The sequence below is a fragment of the Carcharodon carcharias genome, chromosome 5 (genome assembly GCF_017639515.1).
Source record: "Carcharodon carcharias isolate sCarCar2 chromosome 5, sCarCar2.pri, whole genome shotgun sequence".
NCBI classification, from domain to species: Eukaryota; Metazoa; Chordata; class Chondrichthyes; order Lamniformes; family Lamnidae; genus Carcharodon; species Carcharodon carcharias.
Window position 1 is genome coordinate 117,269,509 of NC_054471.1, and position 24,302 is coordinate 117,293,810.

General features: G+C 41.9%; 1 protein-coding gene across 5 annotated transcripts in view; it reads right to left on the reverse strand.

Annotated features, from left to right (window-relative positions):
- Positions 1-24,302, reverse strand: part of LOC121278237 (CD2-associated protein) — a 237,126-nt gene that overhangs the window by 148,099 nt on the left and 64,725 nt on the right. The window lies entirely within an intron of this gene.

Here is a 24,302-nt window from a genome sequence, read left to right on the forward strand (position 1 = left end):
GATTTGATTTACTCAGGCTGATAAAGCAGTGGCCTCTAGAATATTGAGTGACAATGTATCAATGTAATTGGCTGCAGACTCAGTTAAAATTTGCTATATCACTTCACAGACAGCTTTTAACCAAAATGTTGTCTTAAGAAATGGCAGCCAGCCCTGAGGGCAAGATGAGATCCAAGATCTGACCGCAGTTCTCTGGGTACTCACCCATATTGCCCATGCATAAAATTGACCCTGCTCAGTGAGCACTCACATTATTTTGTAGGCCTCCTGGAAAGGCTGCATGGACCACATGTTGTTAACAACTGCCAAATGTAACTTTTAATCAAGTATTCAGAAATGTACCTTTTCCTTACTTCGGGCACATATTAAAAGGAAAAAAAGAAACACAAGTAACGTAGGGCAGACGGCAGCCAAAGCCCCCATGAAGATTAAAGTCCTCATAAAACACCAGTTAACTGATACCATTAAGTCCTCAACAAGCTAAAATAATTAAAAACAACTAATGTCACTTGGGATAGATCCTTATCCTCGAAGGCTGAGAGAGATGGAAGAAAATATTTCTGAAGCATTGACCATCATTCCCAGGGTGTCATTGAAACTGGAGAAGTATAGTAATTTAGAAACAAGCTAATATAATGCCCATATTCAAAAAGTGGTATAAAATAGGCAGGCATCCAAATCCAAACTCATTAGTCTTACTCTTCCATTCTTTATAAAATATCAAGAAAGAACAATCTGAACAGCATTTGTCATCGATTTCTGAAGAGAAAGATCTTGTCTGACTAATTGTCCTGGCTTTATTGTGGACAGACAGTTCAGGTGGACTGTAGAAAATCCTTGTACAGTACATTTTGATTTACAAAAGAAAAAGTTCAATGTGAAAGGCTATAAGTTAAGCTTGAAGCTGTGGAGATCAAGGATAAAAAGATAAGGAAATCTGTCTGAAGGGTAGAAAACAACATACACTTGCTGGACATATTATGTCAAAATGACGGAGAAGTGCCCCGAGCTAAGTGTTGAGATCACTGCTGTTTCCAAGTTACGTGAATTATTTAGATTCAGAAAGTCAAAGCAACTTTGTCAAACTTCTGAAGGAGATAATCTACCTCCACTTGGAGAGGCAAGGTTTGATCAGGGATAGTCAGCATGGCCTTGTCAGAGGGAGCTCATGCCTAACAAATTTGATTAAATTTTTTGAGGAGGTGACTCGGTGTGTAGATGAGGGTACTTAAGTCCATAGTTTATATGGATTTCAGCAAAGCCTTTGACAAGGTTCCACATGGGAGACTTATAAAGAAGGCTAATGCACATGGGATACAGGGTAATTTGATAAGGTGGATTCAAAATTGGCTTAGTTGTAGGAGAGAGAGGGTGATGACGGAAGGCTGCTTTAGTGACTGGAAGCCAGTGTCCAGTGGCATACCACAGGGTTCTGTGCTCAGTCCCTTATTATTCATCATTTATATAAACGACATAGATGACTATGTGGGGGGTAGGATTAGTAAGTTTGCGGATGACACAAAGATTGGCCGGGTGGTTAACAGTGAGGTTGAGTGTCTTGAGCTACAGGAAGATATTGATGGGTTGGTCAAATGGGCAGATGGAATTTAACCCTGAGAAGTGTGAGGTGATACACTTTGGAAGGAATAATTTGACAAGGGAGGATTCAATGAACGGCAAGACACTAGGAACAAAGGGTCCTTGGCATGTGTGTCCATAGATCTCTGAAGGCGGAGGGGCATGTTAGTGGGGTGGTGGAAAAGGCATATGGGACACTTGCCTTTATCAATTGAGGAATAGATTACAAAAGTAGGGAGGTCATGCTGGAGTTGTATAGAACCTTGGTGAGGCCACAGCTTGAGTACTGTGTGCAGTTCTGGTCGTCACATTATAGGAAGGATGTGATTGCACTGGAGGGGATGCAGAGGAGGTTCACCAGGATGTTGCCTGGGATGAAACATTTAAGTTATGAAGAGAGGTTGGATAGACTTGGGTTGTTTTCGTTGGAGCAGAGAAGACTGAGGGACGACCTGATTGAGGTGTACAAGATTATGAGGGGCATGGACTGGGTGGATAGGGAGCTGCTGTACTCCTTAGTTGAAGGGGACACAAGTTCAAGGTGAGAGGCAGGAAGCTTAGGAGGAATGTGAGGAAAAACTTTTTTTTACCCAGAGGGTGGTGACGGTCCGGAATACACTGCCTGGCCAGGTGGTGGAGGTGGGTTGCCTCACATCCTTTAAAAAGTACCTGGATAAGCACTTGGCACATCATAACATTCAAGGCTATGGGTCAAGTGCTGGTAAATGGGATTAGGTAGGTAGGTAAGGTGTTTCTCATGTGTCGGTGCAGACTCGATGGGTCAAAGGGCCTCTTCTGCACTGAGAGATTCTGTAGCTGCTGTCAAACTTCCAGATGTTATCAAACTGCAATGGGTCTTGAAATCAAAAGAAGCAACTCAGAAATTACAGATGCATCTGACAGCAGCAGTAGTCCTTATAGAGACAAAGTCCTGCCTTCACATTGAGAATACCCTCCATCATGTTGAGTGGCACGGCCACCATGCTTAATGGGATAGATTTCGAGCAGATCTAGCAACTCAAGACAGGGCATCCATGAGGCACTGTGGGCCATCTGCAGCAACAGAATTGTACTCAAACACAATTTGCAACCTCATGGCCTAGCAGATCCCCCAATCTACCATTACTATCAAGCCAGGGGATCAACCATGGTTCAATGAAAAGTGCAGGAGGGCATGCCAGGAGCAGCCTAAACCAGGAATACCTAAAAATGAGGTGCCAACCTGGTAAAGATACAACACAGGACAATTTGCATACCAAACAGCAATAACAGCAAGTGAAAGACAGAGCTAAGTGATTCCACAACCAATGGATCAGACCCAAGCTCTGCAATCCTGCCACAGCCAATCGTGAAAGGTGGTGGACAATTAAACAACTCACTGGTGGAGGTGGCTTCACAAATATCCCCATCCTCAATGATGGGGGAGCCCAGCACATTAGTGCAAAAGATAAGGTTGATGCACTTCCAACACTCTTCAGCCAGAAGTTCCAAGTAGATGATCCATCTTGGCCTCCTCCAGAGGTCCCCAGCATCAGGGATGCCAGTTTTCAGCCAATTCAATCCACTTCACGTGATGTCAAGAAATGACTGAAGGCATTGAACAGTGCAAAGGCTATGGGCCCCGACAATATTACTGAAGACTTGCACTCCAGAACTTGCTGCGACCCTAGCTGTTACACTACAGCTACAACACTGGCATCTACCTGGAAATGTGGAAAATTGTCCAGGTATGTCCTGTACACAAAAAGCAAGAGAAATCCAACCCAGTCAATTAATGCCCCACCAGTCTACAATGAACCATTAGTAGAGCAATGGAAGGGGTTATCAACAGTGCCATCAAGCGGCAGTTGCTTATCAATTACCTGCTCATTGATGCTCAGTTTGGGTTCTGCCAGAGTCAGTATGCTCCTGACTTCATTACAGCCTTGGTTCAAACATGGACAAAAGTGCTGAACACCAGAGGTGAAGTGAGTGTGACTGCCCTTTACATCAAGGCAGAATTTGACCGAGTGTGGTATCAAGGCGCCCTAGCAAAACTGCAGTCAATAAGAATCGGGGTAAAACTCTCCAATGGTTGGAGTCATACCAAGCACAAAGGAAGTTGGCTGTGGTTGTTGGATGTCAATCATCTTAGTTCCAGAACATCACTGCAAAGTTCCTCAGGGTAGTGTCCGAGGCCCAACCATCTTCAGCTGCTTCATCAGTGACCTTCCTTCCATCAAAAGGTCAGAGGTGGGAGGTGTTTGCTGATGATTGCACAATGTTCAGCACCATTTGTAACTCCTCAGGTTCTGAAGCAGTCCATGTTCAAATGCAGCAAGACCTGGACAATATCCAGGCTTCGGCTGACAAGTGGCAAGTAACATTCGTGCCACACAAGTGCCGGCCAATGACCATCTCCAACAAGAGTGAATCTAACCATCGCCCCTTGATGTTCAATGGCATTACCATCACTGAATTCCCCACTATCAACATCATGGGGCTTACCATTGATCAGGAACTGAACTGGACTAGCCATATAAATACTGTGGCTACAAGAGCACATTAGAGGCTAGGAATCCTGCAATGAGTAACTCACCTCCTGACTCCCCAAAGCCTGTCCACCATCTACAAGGCACAAGTCAGGAGTGTGATGGGATACTCTCCACTTCCCTGGATGAGTGCAGCTACAACAACATTCAAGAAGCTTGACACCATCCAGGATAAAGCAGCCCACTTCATTGGCATCTCATCCACAAACATTCGCTCCCTCTACCACCAACGCACAGAAGTAGCAGCAGCATCATGTATCGTCTGCAAGAGGCAATGCAGCAACTCACCAAGGTTCCTTAGTCAGCACCTTCCAAACCCATGATCCCTACCATCTAGAAGAACAAGGGCAGCAGAGACATGGGAACACGCCCCACCTGAAGTTCCCCTCCAAGCTACTTACCATCTTGACGTGGAAATATATCACCGTTACTTCACTATTACTGGGTCAAAATCCTGGAACTTCCTCCCTAGCAGCACTGTGGGTGTACCTACACCACATGGGCTGCAGTAGTTCAAGAAAGCAGCGCACCACTGCCTTCTCATGGGCAATTAGGGATGGGCAATAAATGCTAGCCCAGCCAGCGCTGCCCAAATTCCATGAACGAATATAGGAAAAAACTCGGACCAAGTATGTGAGCAGAAAAAATGTAAACAAAACAGTCAAGCGTGAAGAAGTAACATGTGGGAAAAAAAAGGGCGACACGTACACTAAGAGTGGTGTTGAAATTATTAGGAATAACATGAAAAGGACTAGCAGTCTTAGTATGTAGGAAGCATGAGCAGGAAATAGTAATTCAGCCTCTCGGATCCTACAGCGCAAAGTAGGCGGAGATGCTTAGACCTGGATCCTTAACACATCCAAAGAAAATAGACTGTTGAACTATATAGTTAGAACAGTGGAATGCAAATAAGAGATGCTGATCAAACTGTTCCGTGTTCCAGTTAGGCCGCATCTTGAGTACTATGTCTAGTCTGGTCACCAAGAAACTAGAGAAATACAGAGCAGAGGCTGACCTTCAGTACCAGCAGACTGAAAAATGGAAGCTTAAGTAACTTGAGCTTTTTAGCCTGGAAAGTAGACACCTGAGAAGTGACCTTGGACAGGTATACAGGAAACTTAAGTGTATAAAAAGGATAAATTTGGAATATTGTTTTAAATCAGATTGTGGGTAACATAAGGTGACCCAGGTTAAATTAAGTTTGAGACCAATATCAAGAACAATAGAGAATACACAAGGACACAAGAGATAGGAGCAGGAGTGGACTATGCGGCTCATTGAGGCTGCTCCTCCATTAAACATGATCATGGTTGATCTTGGGCTTTAACTCCACTTTCCTGCCATTCCCCATATGTTTTGAATTCCTGAGGCAACAAAAATTATCTCAGCCAAAAACAAAGTCATTGATAGAGCATTCACAAATCTCTGGGGTCGAGAATTCCAAAGATTTATAACCCTTAGAGTGAAGAAATTTCTCCTCATCTCAGTCTTAAATGACCAACCCCTTATCCTGAAACTGTGCCCCCATGTTTTAGATTTCCCAACCAGGGGAAATAACCTATCAGTCCCTACGCTGTTAAATCCCTTCAGAATCTTTTATGTTTTAAGGAGATCACCTCTGATCTTCCAAAGCTCCAGAGAATATAGACCCAATTTAGTCAGCCTATCATAGGGTGCCCCTCCCACCCCAGAGACCAATCTAGTGAACCTTCACTGTACTGCCTCCAATGCAAGTACATCCTTCCTTTAAGATGAAGACCAAAGCTATACACCATACTCCAGCTGTGGTCTCATAAAAGCCCCGAACAACTGTAGATTCCTTTTTCCTTTCCTTCAAGATTTCCTTTTTCCCATACTCCAACCCCCTTGCAATAAAGGCCAACATGCCATTTGCCTTCCTAATTGCTTGCTAATTGTTAGCTAACTTTGTGTTCCTTGTCGGAGTGCAAGCAAGTCTCTCTGAACATCACCATTTACAAGTTTCACACCTTTTAGAAATATTCTGCTTTTCTATTCGTAGAGTCATAGAGGTCTTCAGCACCAAAAAAGGCCCTTCGGCCCACTGAGTCTGCGCCAGTCAAACAAGTCTATTCTAATCCCATTTTCCAGCACTAGGCTCAAAGCCTTGTATGCCATGGCATTGCAAGTGCACATCCAAATACTTCTTAAATGTTATGAGGGTTTCTGCCTCTACCACCCTTTCAGGCAGTGAGTTCCAGATTCCCACCACTCACTGGGTGAAAAAATTCTTCCTCACATCCCCTCTAAACCTCCTGCCCCTTACCTTAAATCTATGCCCCCTGGTTATTGATCCCTCCACCAAGGGGAAAAGTTCCTTCCTGTCTACCCTATCTATGCCCCTCATAATTTTATACACCTCAATCATGTCCCCCCACAATCTCCTCTGCTCCAGGGAAAATAACCCCAGTCCATCCGATCTCTCCTCATAATTAAAACTCTCCAGCACAGGCAACGTCCTGGTAAATCTCCTCTGCACTCTCTCTCGTGCAATCACATCCTTCCTATAATGCAGATTCCAGAACTGCATGCAATACTAGAGCTGTGCCCTAACCAACGTTTTATACAGTTCCAGCATAATCTCCCTGCTCTTACATTCTATGTATTGGCTAATAAAGGTAAGTATCCCATATGACTTCTTAACCACCTTATCTACCTGTCCCGCTAACTTAAGGGACGGGTGGACATGAACACCTTAGTACTTCCCAGACTCCTGCCATTCATCATGTATTCCCGTGCCTTGTTTGTCCTGCCCAAGTGCATCACCTCACACTTATCCAGATTAAATTCTGTTTGCCACTGATCAGCCCATCTGACCATCCCATCTATATCTTCCTGTAATCTAAGGCTATCCTCCTCACTATTTACACCCCACCAATTTTCATGTCATCCGTGAACTTACTGATCAACCCTCCTACATTCAAGTCTAAATTGTTTATATATACCACAAACAGCAAGGGACCCCACACCAATTCCTATGGAACCCCAATGGACACAGGCATCCAATCACAAAAGTACCTCTCGACCATCACCCTCTGCTTCCTGCCACTCAGGCAATTCTGGATCCAATTTGCCAAACTGCCTTGGATCCCATGGGCTCTTACCTTCATTATCAATCTCCAATGTGGGACCTTATCAAAAGCCTTGCTGAAGTCCAAGTAGACTATGTTAAATGCATTGCCTTTTACACACCTGGTCACCTCTTTGAAAAATTCAATCAAATTGGTCAGACATGACCTCCCCTTAACAAAACCATGTTGACTGTCCTTGATTAATCATTGCCTCCAGGTCTTACAACCAAAGTGAATAACTTCACACTTCCCCATTCCTCGGGGAGGCAGTGGCATAGTGGTATTATCATTGACTAGAGACCCAGTGTAATGCTCTGAGGACCCAGGTGCAAATCCCAGCACGACTAATGGTGAAATTCGAATTCAATAAAAATCTGAAATTTGAAGTCTGATAATGGCCACGAAACCATTGCCAATTGTCGTAAAAACCCATCTGGTTCACTAATGTCCTTTAGGGAAGGAAATCTGCCTTCTTTACTTGGTCTGGCCTACATGTAACTCCAGAACCACAGCAATGTGGTTGACTCTTAAATGCCCTCCGAACAAGGGCAATTAAGTATGGGCAATAAATGCTGATCTAGCCAGCGATATCCACATCCCATGAATGAATAAAAAAAATACACTCCATCTGCCATCTTTTTACCCACATACTCGTCTATACTTCTTTTCAGTCTCTCTGTATCCTCCCCACAGCTTACATTTCCACCTAGCTTTGTATCATCAGCAAACGTAGATACTTTATTCTCCATCTCTTTGTCCAAGTCATGGATATAGAATGTAAATGCCCAGCATTGATTTGTGCGGCACTCCATGATTCACATCCTGCCAGTTAGAAAATGGCCCATTTATGCCAACTCTTTGGTTCCTGTCTGTTAACCAATCCTCTATCCATGCTAATATATTACACCCGCAAGTCCATAATCTTGTCTGTTAACCTTTTGTGTGGCACCTTATCAAATGCCTTTCATAAATCTATTGGTTCCCCTTTATCTACCCTACTGGTTACATCTTCAAAAATCTCTAATACATTTGTCAAACACAATTTCCCTTTCATTAAACCCATGTTGACTTTGCCTGACCATACAATTACTTTCTCAGTTCATTGTTCAGGCTTCCTTAATAATAGGTTCCAGTACTTTACCAATGACTGATGTCAGGCTAACTGGCCTGTTGCTCCCCATTCTTTCTCTCCTCCTTATTTTGAATAATGGTGCCACATTTGCTAACTTCCAGTCTGCTAGGGCCATTCCAAAATTGAAGGAATTTTGGAAAATCATAGCCAGAACATCCACTACCTCTGCAGCTATCTCTTTCAGAGCCCCAGGATGGAGGTCACCAGTTCCTGGGAATTTATTAGATTTTAGTCCCTTACGTTTCTCCAGTACTTTTTCTCTGTTGATCTTAATTTGCACACTTTTTTAAAGCACCTTGGTCATCCTCTATTTCTGGAATGCAACGTGTGTCTTCTACTGTGAAGAAATGTCTCTGCATTTCCTTATTCTCCATGATAATTTCTCCAGTCCCTACTTCTAAGAGATCAAAATTTATTTTAGCTGCTGTCTTCCTTTTATAGAGTTGCAAATGCTGTTATAATCTTGGTTGATTTGCTCGTGTTCTATTCTGCACATTTTTATCAACTTTTTGTTGGTCCTTTGCTAGTTTCTAAAACACTGCCAATCCTTACTTTCTTTGCAACCTTGTAAGCCCCTTCCTTTAATCTAATATTACCAGCTTCCCACGTAAGCCATGGATGGACCTTTCTTGCTGAGATTTTGTTTTTCAATGGAATGCATTTTTGTATTTTTTTAAATGGTTCCCACTATTTACTTACGGCCATACAATTTTGTCTATTTACCCAAGCAACCTTAGCAAGTTCTCCCCTCATACTAATGTAATTGGCTTTGTTTAAGTTTAAGATTTTTGTTTGCGATTCAAGTATGCCGCTTTCAAACATAATGTAGAATTTAATTGTATTATGATCGCTACTTTCCAGTGGAAGTTTTACTATCAGATTACTAATTAACCCAGCCTCATTACACAATATTAAATCTAAAATATCTTTATCCCTAGGTGGTTCTACAACATATTTTTCCAGGAAGCTGTCATGAAAACATTTTACAAATTCATCTTCTAGACCACTCTTGCCAATTTGATTGGTTAGGTATATATGAATTATTATACTGCTTTCATTACACCCTCCGATAATTTTGTGTTTAATGCTTTGTCCAACAGTATAACTTCTGTTGGGAGGCCTATAAATTATTGCCACCAGCATTTTCTGATTCTAACTATTACTAATCTCCATTCAATGATTGTTCAGAAGATCATGAAGTAAAAAAAGAACCTTCTTCACTAATGTCCTTACATCATCTTTAATAACAGACCTACCCCTCCTTCTTTGCTATTTTGTCTGTCTTTTCAAAATGTTGTGTACCCTGTAATATTTATTTCCCAACCTTGGTCACCACGTAATTGTCTCTGTAGGAGCATTGAAACCATTTATCCCTATTTGTACCACTATTTTATTGCGGATGCTTCAACTATTCAGATAAAGAGCCTTTAATTTCATTTTTTATTTCTATTCCCTGCATTGTCCTTACTCGCTGATGCACACTGTTAAACTCTCTATCACTTCCTGCCTCGCTCTGCTTGCTTTTACCTACATTGCTACACTTTTCTGTTGCCTCAATTTTTTTCCTTTGGAAAGCAAGGTACACCATTCTCCATGGTTCATCTTAAGTCTTCTTCCACAAAGATGCCAAAAGCAACAGGTCAGGAAGGATCTTCCTTTTCAGAAATCTATGCCAAATTACCACAATAGTGGGGAACTCTTGGCTTTACATAAGGTGCAAAACTGGCCAAATGAACTGATTAGTAGATTTATGCATCTGAACTGTGAGAAGAAACTTGCGAATGCTTACATCAGCGAAGATTGTTTACTGAAGATTTAAGATTCAAGATTCAAAGCAGTATAGAGAGTGAAGGAAGACATAGATACAGAAATTATTAGCCAACTATATAGAAAGGGGGTGACACATGGCCGTAGACATCAAAAGGGGTGGAGACATATTTAACTCAAAATCGAGACCTGTTTAAGATCACAAAGAGGACGTGATGACGGTAATATATATAAAGCAGAAATTCATTTAACTTTAAAATGAAATGATTGCTGTAAACAGATAGAGTTTTAAAACACAGAGACATGACCACTGTAAAATGCCTCAACCAGAGACTCATCAAATTTCACCAAGAAATGCAAAGTACTGCGTTAGTTCTGCATAACTTACTGTCATATGAAAATCAGAACAACTAAACAAACGACATGATTGTAAAGTGTATAAATGTGTAAAACGAACTATGTCCCCTGTGCGCACACTTGTAATAAAGCCGTTGTCTCTTTCGGACCTCCACCATCTCCATCTCTAGTGTCAATTGAGCACCACATCAGAGAGACTGAACTCTGATTGTTTGTGCAACTATGGGCCATGGACATTTTATATACATTCAATCAGATATGGGAGGTGCTGGAAAAGCCAATTATTACGCATCTCTAATTGCCCTTGAGAGAGTAGTCTGAGCCAGCTTCTCAAACCACTGCAGTCCATGTTGTGAAAGTGCTCCCACACTGTTCTGAGGCAGAGTTCCAAGATTTTGACTGACCCAAAAGAGGCAAGGTGAATGGATAGTTTAGAAATATCTGCTTTATACAAAGCTTTAAAATACATTGAACAAACAAATCCAACCAATTTAGCAATTTAATTATATTTGGATATATCATAATTTAAATCAAGTCTAAATTATAAATATAAAAAACTATTACCACTTTGCATATAATGTAATTTTTTAACAACACTTGTACATTCATTTGTCTTCGTGGTGGACTATAGGTGATTCATTTGAATGAGATCCACAAATAGCTGCATTTCAAAACATCAAACAGATTACTTTGTCTGGAATTTAATAGCTAGTGAAGCAATCATTAACTGAAGGATGTGACTCATGCCAAAGATATTTGGAGACTTGAAAATCTGGCATTGGCCCAAGAGCAACTAGTTTCTTTTGCACAAATCCATGGATCATAAATGGAAAAGTTTTCAAATCAGGAACAATCTAGAACAAAACATGGTTCTAAAAACTCAGAATGGTTCTGAAGTTTTGTTATAGAAACCAATTCCTGCTCCCCTTTGGTCAGATCATGCTACCTTAGCTAAGTCTTTTAATTAAATGCATAGCTATCTAAATTTTCATATGTTTGGGGTGGAGTTTAAGCCAAAGGGATTAGCATTTTTAATTAAGAATTCTATTGTGATTTTACGCAGGCTGAACAAGCACAGCAACCATACTTTAAAGCTTAGGCTTGCCAGTGGTTTGAGGCAAGTTCTTACTTCCCTGAGTTGCTTAATATGCTGTGACAATTTGCATTTATACAGTGCATGCGAACATATGAATTAGGAGTAGGCGTTCAGCCCACCAAGCCTGCTCCATCATTTGATAAAATCATGATCTGACTATGGCCTCAATTCTATTTTCCTCCCTGCTCCTACACCCTTTGACTCACTTCTCAATCAGGAGTCCATGAAACTCAGCCTTAAAAATATTCAATGACGCTGCCTCCACTGATCTCTGAGGAAGAGAATTCCACAGATTAACAGCACTCAGAAATAAGTTCTCCTCATTACCATCTTAAAAAGAGGACCCCTTATTTTTAAACTGTGCCCCCTAGTTCTAATCTCTTCCATAAGGGGAACCATCCTCTCAGTATCCGCCCTGTTAAGAACCCTCAAGATCATGCATGTTTCAATAAGATCACTGCTATAAATACCTAGGTCATGGTGCAGATTAATATTTGAGAGGTAATTTTTAGTTCGCGGAAGATTGAAGTTTAACTGTAGAAAATGGGATAAACTAAAGCAGCTTGGAGATTATTACACTGAAGAGGTTGGGGCCATTACTGGCTGATGAGATTAACAGTTAGGAAAGTAAGATCATAAAATAGCAGCTAGGCCTACTTAGCTGGAAAATTGGAGAAATGCAACCCAGAGTGTGATTTTGTTTTGGGAGTTAATTTGGAAGCAGTGAGCCCTGGAGATGGATGGAGTTTAAGAAAGTTCTAGGCTTTCAATCTATCGGTGTGTTTATTGGGAGAGTGAGCAGCTAGGGAGAAATGCCATACCAAAAAGGTGCTGTGGTTAGTAGGCTCCAGGCAAAAAAAAAAAGTGTTGCTATTAATTGGCTCTGTAGTTGGGGCTCAGAGGCTCCTGGAGCCATTTAATAATTCTGTGCAGTTGGGGCTCAGAAGAAACCCTGGGAGCCATTTACAGCTTGGTGTAACGGGGGAGATTGTAGTTTGGTGAAATCCAGGGGCAGTACCAGCCCAGTGAAGCTAGCCAGCTATTAAAGACCTGAAATTGAACCAGTAACTAGAGGTTGAAGTGCACACTCGGAAATCCAGTGGAACAGAGTCTTGGGAAATGAGATTAAAACCCTGGGAAGCCAGGTCGTTGAGGCAGTTCGAGTTGGAGCAGCTTTGAGAGAATTCAGAGGCTTGATCTTTGAAAATGAAAAGTTTGGAATCCCTCATGAGGGAGGCAGAGTTTCAACGAGATTAGCTGACTCACAATGTTTACTGTCACAAATCTGTGGGATCGGTCTTGGTCGCATTTGCTATTTATTGTACAGTGTGGTTTGTTTGACCACAGTTCACCTGTTAATGCCTCAGATTAACCCTGGGTGTTAACTCTTTGGTTTCGTATAGTAAAGTTTATGTTTGTTCAAAATCCATAGAATCTTGTAGCTTTATTCTCTTAGCAAATATCTTGAATCTCAAACTTCGTCTACTTTAAACAAAATGTTACTGGTCCCTAACTGGATCTTAGCAAAAACTTGGGGGACTGGTCTAGGATCATAATATCATCTTTCATTCTTCTAGACTCAAATGGATTCAGGTGCAACCTCTTGAACCTTTCCACATCAGATCCTGAGGGGACTTGACAGGGTCAATGTGGAAAGGATGTTTGCTCTTGTGGGAGAATCTAGATCTAGGGGTTACTGTTTAAAAATAAGGGGTCACCCATTTAAGATGGAGATGAGGATTTTATTTTTCTTCAAAGGGTTATGAGATTTTGGAATTCTCTAACTCAAAAGGTGGTTGAAGCAGAGTCTCTGAATATCCTTAAGGCAGAGGTAGATATAGTTGTTAATCATTCATTCATGGGATGTGGGCATCACTGTCAAGGCCAGCATTTATCCCATGTTTCTAAATGCCCTTGAGAAGGTGGGGTTAAGCCACCTTCTTGAATCACTGCAGTCCATTTGGTGTAGTTACACCCTCAGCACTGTTAAAGAGTAAGTTGCAGATTTGAAACTAGCAACACTGAAGTAACAGCGACAGTCCTAAAACAGGATAGTGTGAAACTTTGAAGGGCACCTTCAAGTGGTGATGTTGAGTTCAGTCCTTATTCTTCCAGGGTTGCAGGTTTGGAAGCTGCTGTGGAGGGAGAGCTGGAAGATGGCACACACTACTGCCAATGTGCGTCGGTTGTGCATGGAATAAATGTTTAAGATGATGTTAATTGAACAGGCAGCTTTGTCTTGAATGGCATTGAGTTTCTCATGTTGTTGGAGCTGCACTCATCCAGGCAAGTGAAATGCGTTCCATCACACTCTTGATTTGGACCTTGTAGATGATGGACAGGCTTTGGAGCGTCAGGAAGCAAGTCACTCATTACAGAATTCCTAGCTTCTGACCTGCTCTTGCAGCCACAATGTTTATGTGCCTGGTTCAGTTATGTTTCTGATCATCGTCAGGAAGTTGACGGTGGGGGATTCAGCAATATTAATGCTATTGAATGTCAAGGTGAGAGTTATATACTGTCTTTTGTTAGAGGTGGTAATTGCCTGGCATTAAGAGATATTAGAAAAGGCAGCCAAAGCAAAACCCAAAAAAGGTAGATTTTACGGAGCTTTGGAGAAGGAGATAGAGAGGTAGAGTGTTTTAGGAACAGAATTTCAGAACTTCATGACTAGGCTGTTTAAAGGACAGTCTTCAATGGTTGGATGATAGAAATCTGGGATGTTCAAGATGTCAGAACTGGAGAAGCAGGGAGTTTTGGAAGAGGAAGGTGACGGAGGGATTTAAGCATACAGGTGATGGGCTGTTGCACTGAAAGCCAATTTAGGTCAACAAACACAGGTGTGATGGGTGAATGCATGTTATGAGTTAGGATGTGGGCTATAGAATTTTGGCTGAACTAAAGTTTATGAAGGCAGAAGGTTTGCCATGATGTAATGCATAGAAACACCATCACAGTAATCTGACTCAATCTGGATAAGCATTGTTAACTATATAATTAAAATACCAATAAACTTAACATTTTTTTCATAAAACTTGCATCTTTCTTTAAGTTGCCCTTACTTTAATATAACTGATCGAAAACTTTAGCCCATCACCAACTTTTTGTTTTAAATGGCTTACTTTCTCTTTCACGTTAATTCTTTTCTTCTGTTTTAGAGGAAGGAACGACTTTGATAAAATTGACATTTAAGTCACTAAAGGCTGACTTCAAAAGTATATTTTAAGCTAACAATTAAAAAACAACACCCACAATCAAGTCAATTTTTGGCGCATTTTTAAACATTAAGGGGGAAGGGGTGTCAATAAGTGGTCTCAAAAGCAGCCCAGGGTATACCTGAATAAACAAACTCATCCAGTGTTTTAAGCGATAAAAATTACTGATTTAAAAGTTGGTGTTTGACACTAGCCAAAAAGTTTATACAATACCAGAACCTTCAAAATAATTGGCAAAATTTAAAAAACAAACAGAAACAGGAGGAAAAAAATGAAAACCGAGTATTACCTATTTGGCAACTGGCAACAGAATCCACTGACCTTACCACCAAAGCAAGAGCCTCCAACTTAATGAGCTTGAATTCACAATCGTTAGTTAGCAGTTCCACATTCTGCTTCATTAATTATTGCTATGTATTGGCTAATCATGCTTGACATTGAATCTACTAAGACCACTAGCTTCTCCCCTTGAAGTATGAGAATGCTGTAAATATAAATGTAACATTTAATTCCAGTCTCAAATAATGGCAGATAAAGGTGAGGTTTATTACTACAGTAATTAAGGTTTAATGTACAATAATTCTAAACTTTAATAAATTCTATAATAGTATCTTAAATACTGTATGTAACAAAATGTAGCAAAAAGAACGCTCAGCCCATAAACTTTTGGCTTATCCAAGTAACCCTGCACATTCTTCCTTTTCAGATAGCAGTCTAATTTCCTTTTGAATGCTTTGATTGAACCTGCCTCCACACCATATTCAGGCAGTGCATTCCAGACCTTAAGACACTCACTGGGTGAAAATGGTTTTTTCTCATACCGCTTTTGCTTCTTTTGCTGATTACTTTAAATTTGTGCCCGCTCATTCTCAATTCCTTCGTGAGTGGCAAGTTTCTTCCTATCTACTTTGTCCTAACCCCTCATGATTTTGAATATCTCTGCCAAATCTCCATTGAGTTGTCTCTTCTCCAAGGAAAACAGTCCTAACTTCTCCAATCTATCTTCATAACTAAAGTTCCTCATCCCTGGGACCATTCTTGTGAATCTTTTCTGCACTCACACCAATGCCTTCACATTCTTTCTAAAATGTGGCAGGCAGAACTGGATGCAATACTCCAGCTGAGGCCAAATTAGTGTCGTATACAAGTTCAACATGGGTTCCCTGCTCTTGTACTCTTATGCCCCAATTAATAAAACCTAGGATACCATATGCTTTATTAACCACTTTCTCCAGTTGCCCTATCACCTTCAATTACATATGCACATATACACCCAGATCCCTCTGCTCCTGCAACCACTTTAGAATTGTACCCTTTATTTTATATTATCTCTCCAATGTTCTTCCTACCAAAATTAATCACTTCATCTTTCTCCATATTGAACTTCATCTGCATCTGTCCACCCATTCCACCAACCTGTGCTCTTTTGAAGTTGTACACTACCCTCCGCACAGTTCACAATACTTCTAGGTTTTATGTTATCTGCAAATTTTTAAAGTTATGCACTGTATACCAAGATCTAGATAATTAACATATATCAGGAAGGGCAATCACCCGAACACCAACCCCTGCCCAAAAAACAAATGTTAACCACGATTCTGTTTCCTGTCGCTCAGCCAGTTTTGGATACAGTTAGCTACCACCACTTTTATTCCTTGAGCTATAACTTTGCTCACAAAGTCTGTTGCTTGGCACTGTATCAAACACTTTTTGGACTTCCATGACTTCCATTCATGTTGGATCTTTCACTACCTCAGGACATCCCAAAAAATCTTCACAATTAAGTGGTTTGGAAGTCTCATCACTGTTGCAACATGCATCAGCCAATTTGTATACAGCAAGGCCCAATGAACGGCAATGGCAAATGGCCATACAATTTGTTTTAATTTTATGGGATAAATATTGGCCATAACATCAGAGGAAATTTCCTTTGTGTTCTTCAAAACAGTGCCATGGGATCTTTTACATTCATCTACGTGGACAGATGGGCTTCGAGTTAATCTCTCATCTGAAAAATGAAATTTCTGACAGAGGGGCACTCTGTGATGATTCGAACATGAACAAACAACCTTATGACTCAAGAGGTGAGACTTGCTTCTCCACTGCAACACCACCAGTACTGGACTAACTGCTCTTGTCTGGTGATGTGCAGACTGTCAGAATGTGAAAATACTCTGTCCATCTCTCTCTCTGGGATAAGTGTGGCAAAACCTTCAATCAAAGCTATAATTAGTCATTTTAACGTATCCAACCCGTGAGACATCACCCCTTTCTCGCTTCCGGGTAGATCTGAGCAGCTTCCTCCTTCTCTGGGTCTGGACAACAAATACACAATTGGATAAATTACTCCTCTTCCTCCTCCAACCATCTCCAAGCCATTCAGATAGAAGTGCAGTGCAGCTCTGCCCTCCCAGTGCCACCCAAACTTTACCTGCCCACTGTTGCCTCATCTTCAGTTTCAATATCCAGATCTCCCCCCCTCCCCTTCCCCACACAATTCTGCAGAAAATTGATCCTGGCCCATTGCACACCCCGAAGAAGAAAATCCAAGCCTGTGTATTTTAGTAGAGGTAGATTTAGCCATGGCATTGTAAAGGGTAACTGCTGAATTTTATTTTAAATAATATTGCATTTGCAACCACCTTCTGCCAGAAGGGCCGAGTAGATGATCCATTTCGACCTTCTCCTGAGGTACTCAGCATCACAAATGCCCGTCTTCAGCCAATTCAATTCAGTCCATGCTATATCAAGAAATGTCTGAAGGCACTGGAGACAGCAAGGACATGGACACTGACAACATCCCACAGCTCACTGAAGGTTTGTGCTCCAGAGCACACTTCACTGCTAGCCTAGCTGCTCCAGTACAGCTGCACAACTGGCACCTACTCAACTAAGCAAAAAATTGCCCAGGCATGTCCATCCACAAAAAGCAGAATACAATGTTCAACCTGGCCCCATTAGTCTACTCTCAATCATCAGCAAAATGATGGAAGGTGTTATTGACAGTGCTATCAATAGACATTAAACTTGATAAGAAATAACCTGCTCATTGATGCTCAGTTCATCAGAATCCAGTTACTGGAGCTCCCGTTTAGGTTACTTTAAATTCAGGGTTCTTCAGTGCAGCTGACTGAGTGAAGACTTGGAGTTTGGTGAGAGAGGAGTTTGGTGAAGGAGGAGTTGTTCATTTTCCTCTTTCTATTTTCCTTACCCCATAGAAAATGGTTCTTGCTCTGCTACAGGGAAAGAAGTAAGCTGTTTGGTGAATATCTGGTAAGTGGGTGAGTTCAATTCTATCCCTAAGGTTTAAAATAGTACATTAATTGGTGGTAAGGCAAATAAAATATATAAGAAAGCAAAATAAGTGATTAATGTAATTAAGCAATTAATTAAAACACACTAAGGATGGCAGGACAGATGATGTGTCAAGTCTGCAGCATGTGGGCACTCCTGGATAAACTGTGATCCAGGGCAAACACATCTGCAGTAATTGTTTGCGGCTTGAGGAGCTTCGGCTCAGTATCATTGGGCTGGAGGCCGAGCTGCAGACATTGCGACATAGCAAGGAGGGGGAAAGTTACCTGGATGCTCTATACCAGGAGGCAGTCACACCATTTAGGATAGGGTCTTCTGATTTGGTCAGTGGCCAGTGACAGGAGGGTGTGACTGCGAGTGAGGCAGGCAAGGGGACCCAGAGGGCAGGAGTGAGAGCCTCTGCAATTGTCCAGCGGGTGTGAGTTTGGTTGAGAGTGGGGGCTGCAGCATGGATGAGCAAACTGACCATGGCGCCATGGTACAGGAAGCCATCCAAGTTGGGGGAGCAAAAAGGAATGTAGTGATAGTACGGGACAGAATATTAAGGGGGATTGACACTGTTCTCTGTAGAAAAGGGCGAGTGGCCAGACGGTTTTGTTACCTGCCCAGTGACAGGGTTTGGGGCATCTGCTCAAGGCTGGAGAGGAATTTGCAGTGGGAGGGGGAGGATCCAGTTGTCGTGGTCTGTAGGTACCAACGACATAGGCAGGGTGAGGTAGGAGGCTCGGCATAGTAGGTATGACGAGCTAGGCACCAAATTAAGGAGCAGAACATCAAATATAATAATTTTTAGATTATAACCTGAGCCACATGCAAATTGGCATAGGCCAAATCAGATTAGAGAAATGAATATTTGGCTCAAAAACTGGTGCGGCAGAAGTGGGTTCTGGTGTATGGGGCAGTGACACCAGTATTGGGGAAGTGGGAGCTGTGCCGTTGGGATGGTCGATGCCTGAACCGTGCTGGGGCTGGTGCCTTTGTGAGCCAGCTAAGTAGGGAGGGTTTTAAACTGAATAGTGGGGGCAAGAGATCAAATTTGGGAAGATGTGATAAACCAAAGAATAGAGATAAGGCAAGAGAGAAAGGTACTAACATGGAAAATGATAAACAAACTGTGACAGGAAGTGACAGAGTATAAATCTAAGAACAAATCAGCAGATAAAGCTAGATGCTACCAAAATAATTAAAGGACCAAACTAAAGGCTTTGTATCTAAATGCATGCAACATTCAAAACAAAACAGATGAACTGATAGTGCAAATAGAAATAAATAGGTACGATATGATAGCCGTCACAGAGACATGGCTACAAGATGACATTGGTTGAGATCTGAATATTGAAGGGAATGTGACACTTAGGAATGGCTGGAAGTTAGGTAAAGGTGGAGGGGTGGCTCTGTTAATCAATGATGGCATTAGCACATTAGAGAGGGATGACCTAAGTTCAGGAAACCACGATGTAGAAGCTGTTTGGGTTGAGATGAGGGATGACAAAGGCAAGAAGTCAATTATGGGAGTGGTGCCCTAATTATAACTACAGAGTAGGACAGAGCATAAAAAGAGAGATAATGGGAGCTTGCCTGAAAGGTACAGCAATTATCAAGGGGAATTTTCATCTACATATAGACTGGAAAATCAGATGGGCAAAGGTAGCGTAGATGAGGAGTTCGTAGAATGTTTTCGGGATAGTTTCTTGGAACAGCACGTTCTGGAGCCAACCAGAGAGCAACTATGCTAGACTTGGTATTGAGCAACGAGATAGGATTAATCGATAACCTCCTAGTGAAGGCACGTCTAGGTAGCAGCGATCATAATATGATTGAATTTTACATTCATTTTGAGGGAGAAACAAGTGTGACAAGACTAGTATTTCAAACTTTAAGGGCAATTATCAGGGCATGAAAGCAGAGCTAGCTGAAGTGAACTGACAAATGAGGTTAAGCGATATGTCATAAATGTTTAGTTGCAGGCATTTAAAGGGATATTTCAGAATACATGGAATCAATACATTCCAATGAGAAAGAAAAATTACAAGAGGAGGGCCCACCATCCATGGTTAACTAAAGAAGTTAAAGACAGTATCAAACTGAAAGTAAAAGCACATAATTACTCAAAGACAGGTCAGAAGGTTGGAAAGAATATAAAGAACAGCAAAGAATGACAAAAAGATTAACAAGGGGAAAATTAGAGTATGAGAGAAAGCTAGCTAGTAATATAAAGACAAACACTAAGAGTTTCTATAGATATTTAAATAATAAGAGTTAACAATGTGAGTGTTGGTCTTATAGTGTGTGCGTCTGGGGAATTGATAATACAAAGTAGGGAGATGGAGGATGAATTAAACAAATATTTTGCTTCGGTTTTCACTATAAAAGGACACAAGTAACATCCTCTAAATAGCTGTAAATCAGGAAATGGTAGGGAGGGAGGAACTTGGGGAAATTACCATCACCAGGGAAGTGGTATTCAGCAAATTGTTGGGGCTGCAGGCTGACAAATCCCCAGGCCCAGATGGACTTCACCAGAAAGTCTTGAAAGTAGTATCTAGCGAGGTTGTTGATGCACTAGTTTTAAATTTTCCAAATGCCCTAGATTTGGAGAAGATTCCATTAATTGGAAAATAGCAAATATAACTCCTTTATTCAAAAAGGGAGGGAGACAAAAAGCAGGAAACTACAGACCAGCTGGCCTAACATCTGTCTTAGGGCAAATGTTAGAAGCTACTATTAAAGATCTTACTGCAGGGCACTTAGAAAAATCCAAAGCAAAGGGCAGAGTCAACATGGTTTTGTAAAAGGGAAATCATGTTTAACCAACTTATTGGAGTTCTTTGAAAGAGTAGCTGCGCTGTGAATAAAGAGGGACCAGTGGATGTGCTGTACTTAGATTTCCAGAAGGCATTTGAAGAAGTGCCAGGTCAAAGGTTGTTGCAGAAAATAAAAAGGGGGTAACATCTTGGCATGGGTAAAAGATTGGCTAGCTAACAGGAAGCAGAAAGTTGGCATAAATAGTCTTTTTCTGGTTGGCAGGATATGACAAGCGGTGTGCAGCAGGGATCAGTGCTGGGGCCTCAACTTTTTACAATTTATATAAATGATTTGGATGAAGGGGCCAAAGGAATGGTGGCTAAATTTGCTGACGACACAAAGTTAGGTCTGAAAGTAAATTGTGAAGAGGACATAGGAGGCTACAAAGTGACATAGATAGGTTAATTGAGTGGGCAAAGGTCTGGCAAATGGAATATAATGTGGGAAAATATGAAATTGTTCATTTTGGCAGGAAGAATGAAAAAGAAGTATCCACCCTGTCAAGTCCTCTCAGGATCCTGTATGTTCCAACAAGGTCACCTCTCATTCCTCTAAATGCCCAACCTGTTCAACCTTTCTTCATAAGCACCACAACCCAAGAGTCTGTCAAGTGAACCTTCTCTGAACTGCTTCTACAATTATATCCTTATTCAAATAAAGAGAGCAAAACTATACAGTGTTCCAGATGTGGTCCCACCAACACCCTGCATAACTGCAGTAAAACTTCACTACTTTTATTTTCCATTCCCCTTGCAACAAATGCGAACATTCCATCTGCCTATATGATCACTTGCTACACCTGCATAGTAACTTATTCTGATTCATGTACAAGGGCACCAGATCCCTCTGTAACATGAAGTTCTGCAATCACTCTCTATTGAAATGGTATGCTGAATTTCTGCCCTTCCTGCCAAAGAGATCAAGTTCACATTTTTCCACATTATACTCCTGCCAATTTTTTGCCCACTTACTTAACCTGTCTGTATTCCTTTACACGCACTGCCTCCTCTTGACAACTTAATTCCCTACATATCTTCATATCACTGGCAAATTTTGTAAACATACATTCAGTCCCTTCATCCAAGTCATTGATATAGATTGTAAATAGTTGAGGCTGAGCACTGACCCCAGTAGCACTCCACTAGTTACACTTTGCTAACAGAAAAAATACCTATTTATCCCTACTCTATACTTCTGGTTAGCTAACCAGTCCTTTATCCAAGCTAATGTGTTACCCCTCACACCATGACCTCTTATTTTGTATTGTAACCTTTGATGTGGCACCTTATTAAATGCCTTTTCTAAATCCAAGTACACCACATCTACAGGTTCCCCTTCATCTACCTTGCTTGCTATTTCCTCAAAGAACTCCTTTAAATTAGTTAAACAAAGACTGCATTTTACAGTTGGGGTGCCGGGGGTGGGGGAAACGGGCAGGGGGATGGTCACCACGCTCAAGAAGCCAGCCCCACAGCTATGACATGCTGAGGACAGGCAAAACAAGGTAGGAGTGAGATATCTGTCTCTCAGAGAATGAAAACCCATGTCAAGAGCTGCCGGCCAACCTGGTTGGTTGTGAAGGGGCCAGGTTTTAAAAGGCAAGCAGCAACGAAGGAGGCAGTTGACCCCGATACACACAGGGTACCTACCCCCCGAATGAGTTGATCTCCTTCCTTCCAGCCTTTTTCTATCTGGGCCACAGAAAAATGACCTGTCCACTCCTGCCCATGCAGGATCATATTATGGTGTGAGCAGCATTTGACCTTTATTTATTTATTTACATATGGCTGGCAGGCTGCCAATTTCGGCATCTGCCTACCTATTGCCACTATCTCTAGGTTACCCTCCATTTCTGGTAAGTAACTTATGTCTTCAACAGCAACTGGAGGCTGAAAACGAGGCAGAGGAAGGAGAACTTCATGCCCCCTCTGCACCAAATTCCCAACTACACACTCACTCTATGTCTCACTCAGGCATACGCTCCCCTTCATCACTCTATCCTACTCCCCTTATTATTGCCGGACTGTTTTCAAGACTGGATACTGTAAAGGCTACAGGGCCTGATAACATTCCAACAACAGAATCAAAAAGTTGTGCTCCAGAAATGGCAATGCCCATAGATCTAGCCAACATTCAGGCTTGAGCAGATAAGCGGCAGACATGCCAAGCAACGAACATCTCCAACAAGACAATCTAACCAACAAGACTAATTGACTTTCAACAGCATTACCAATAATACAATACCACACCAACATCCTGGGAGTTGCAGTTAGCCAGGAATTTAACTGCACAAGCCGTATAAATATTGTGGCTGCAAGAAAAGGTCAAAGGTCGGGAGTTCTGCAACAAGTAACTCGCCTCAACTCCTCAAAGCCTGCCCACCATCTACAGGGCACGAGTCAGGAGTGTGATGGAATACACTCCACTTGCCTAACAGGTGCAGCAAGTCTTGTCAACATTCCAAGAATAGTTCTGAAGACCCAATACTGCAAAGGCTAGGGATCCTGACAACATTTTGGTAATAGTACCAAAGGCTTGTGCTCCAGGATGATCTACACCCCTAGCCAAACTGCTCCAGTACAGCCACAACACTGCCATCTGCCTAGCACTGTGGAAAATTGTCCACGTATATCCTGCCCACAAAAAGACAAATCCAACCTGGTCAAATACCACCCCATCAGTCTACTCACAATCATCAGCAAAGTGATGGAATGGGTCGTCAACAGTACTATCAAGTGGCACCGCATATCTTTCACTCTACTTTACCACCAAGCCAGGAGATCAATCCTGGTTCAATGACGAGTGCAGGCAGGCATGTAGGAACAGCACCAGGCATATCTCAACAAGATGTCAACCTGGTAAAGCCACAACACAGGACTACTTGGGTGCCAAACAGCATAAGCAGCATGTAATAGCCAGAGCTAAGCTATTCCACGGCCAACGGATCAGATCTAAGCTCTGCAGTACTGCCACATGCAGTCGTGAATGGTGGTGGACAATTAAACAACTCACTGGAGGAAGTGGCTTCACAAATATCCCCATCCTCAATGGGGGAGCCCAGCACATCAGTTCAAAAGATAAGGCTGAAGCAGTTGCAGCAATCTTCAGCCAGAAGTGCTGAATTGATGATCCTTCTTGGCCTCCTTCTCCGGAAGTGCACGGCACGACAGATGTCAGACTTCAGCCAATTCGGTTCACTCATGATATCAAGAAACAGCTGAAGGCACTGGATCGTGCAAAGGCTATGGGCCTTGGCAATAATCTGACAATGGTACTAAAGACCTGTGCACCTGAACTTGCCGCACCGCTAACCAAGTTGCTCCAGTACAACTACAACACTGGCATTTACTCGGCAATATGCAAAATTGCCCAGTTATGTCCCATCCGCAAAAAAGCAGAACAAAGCCAACCTGGCCA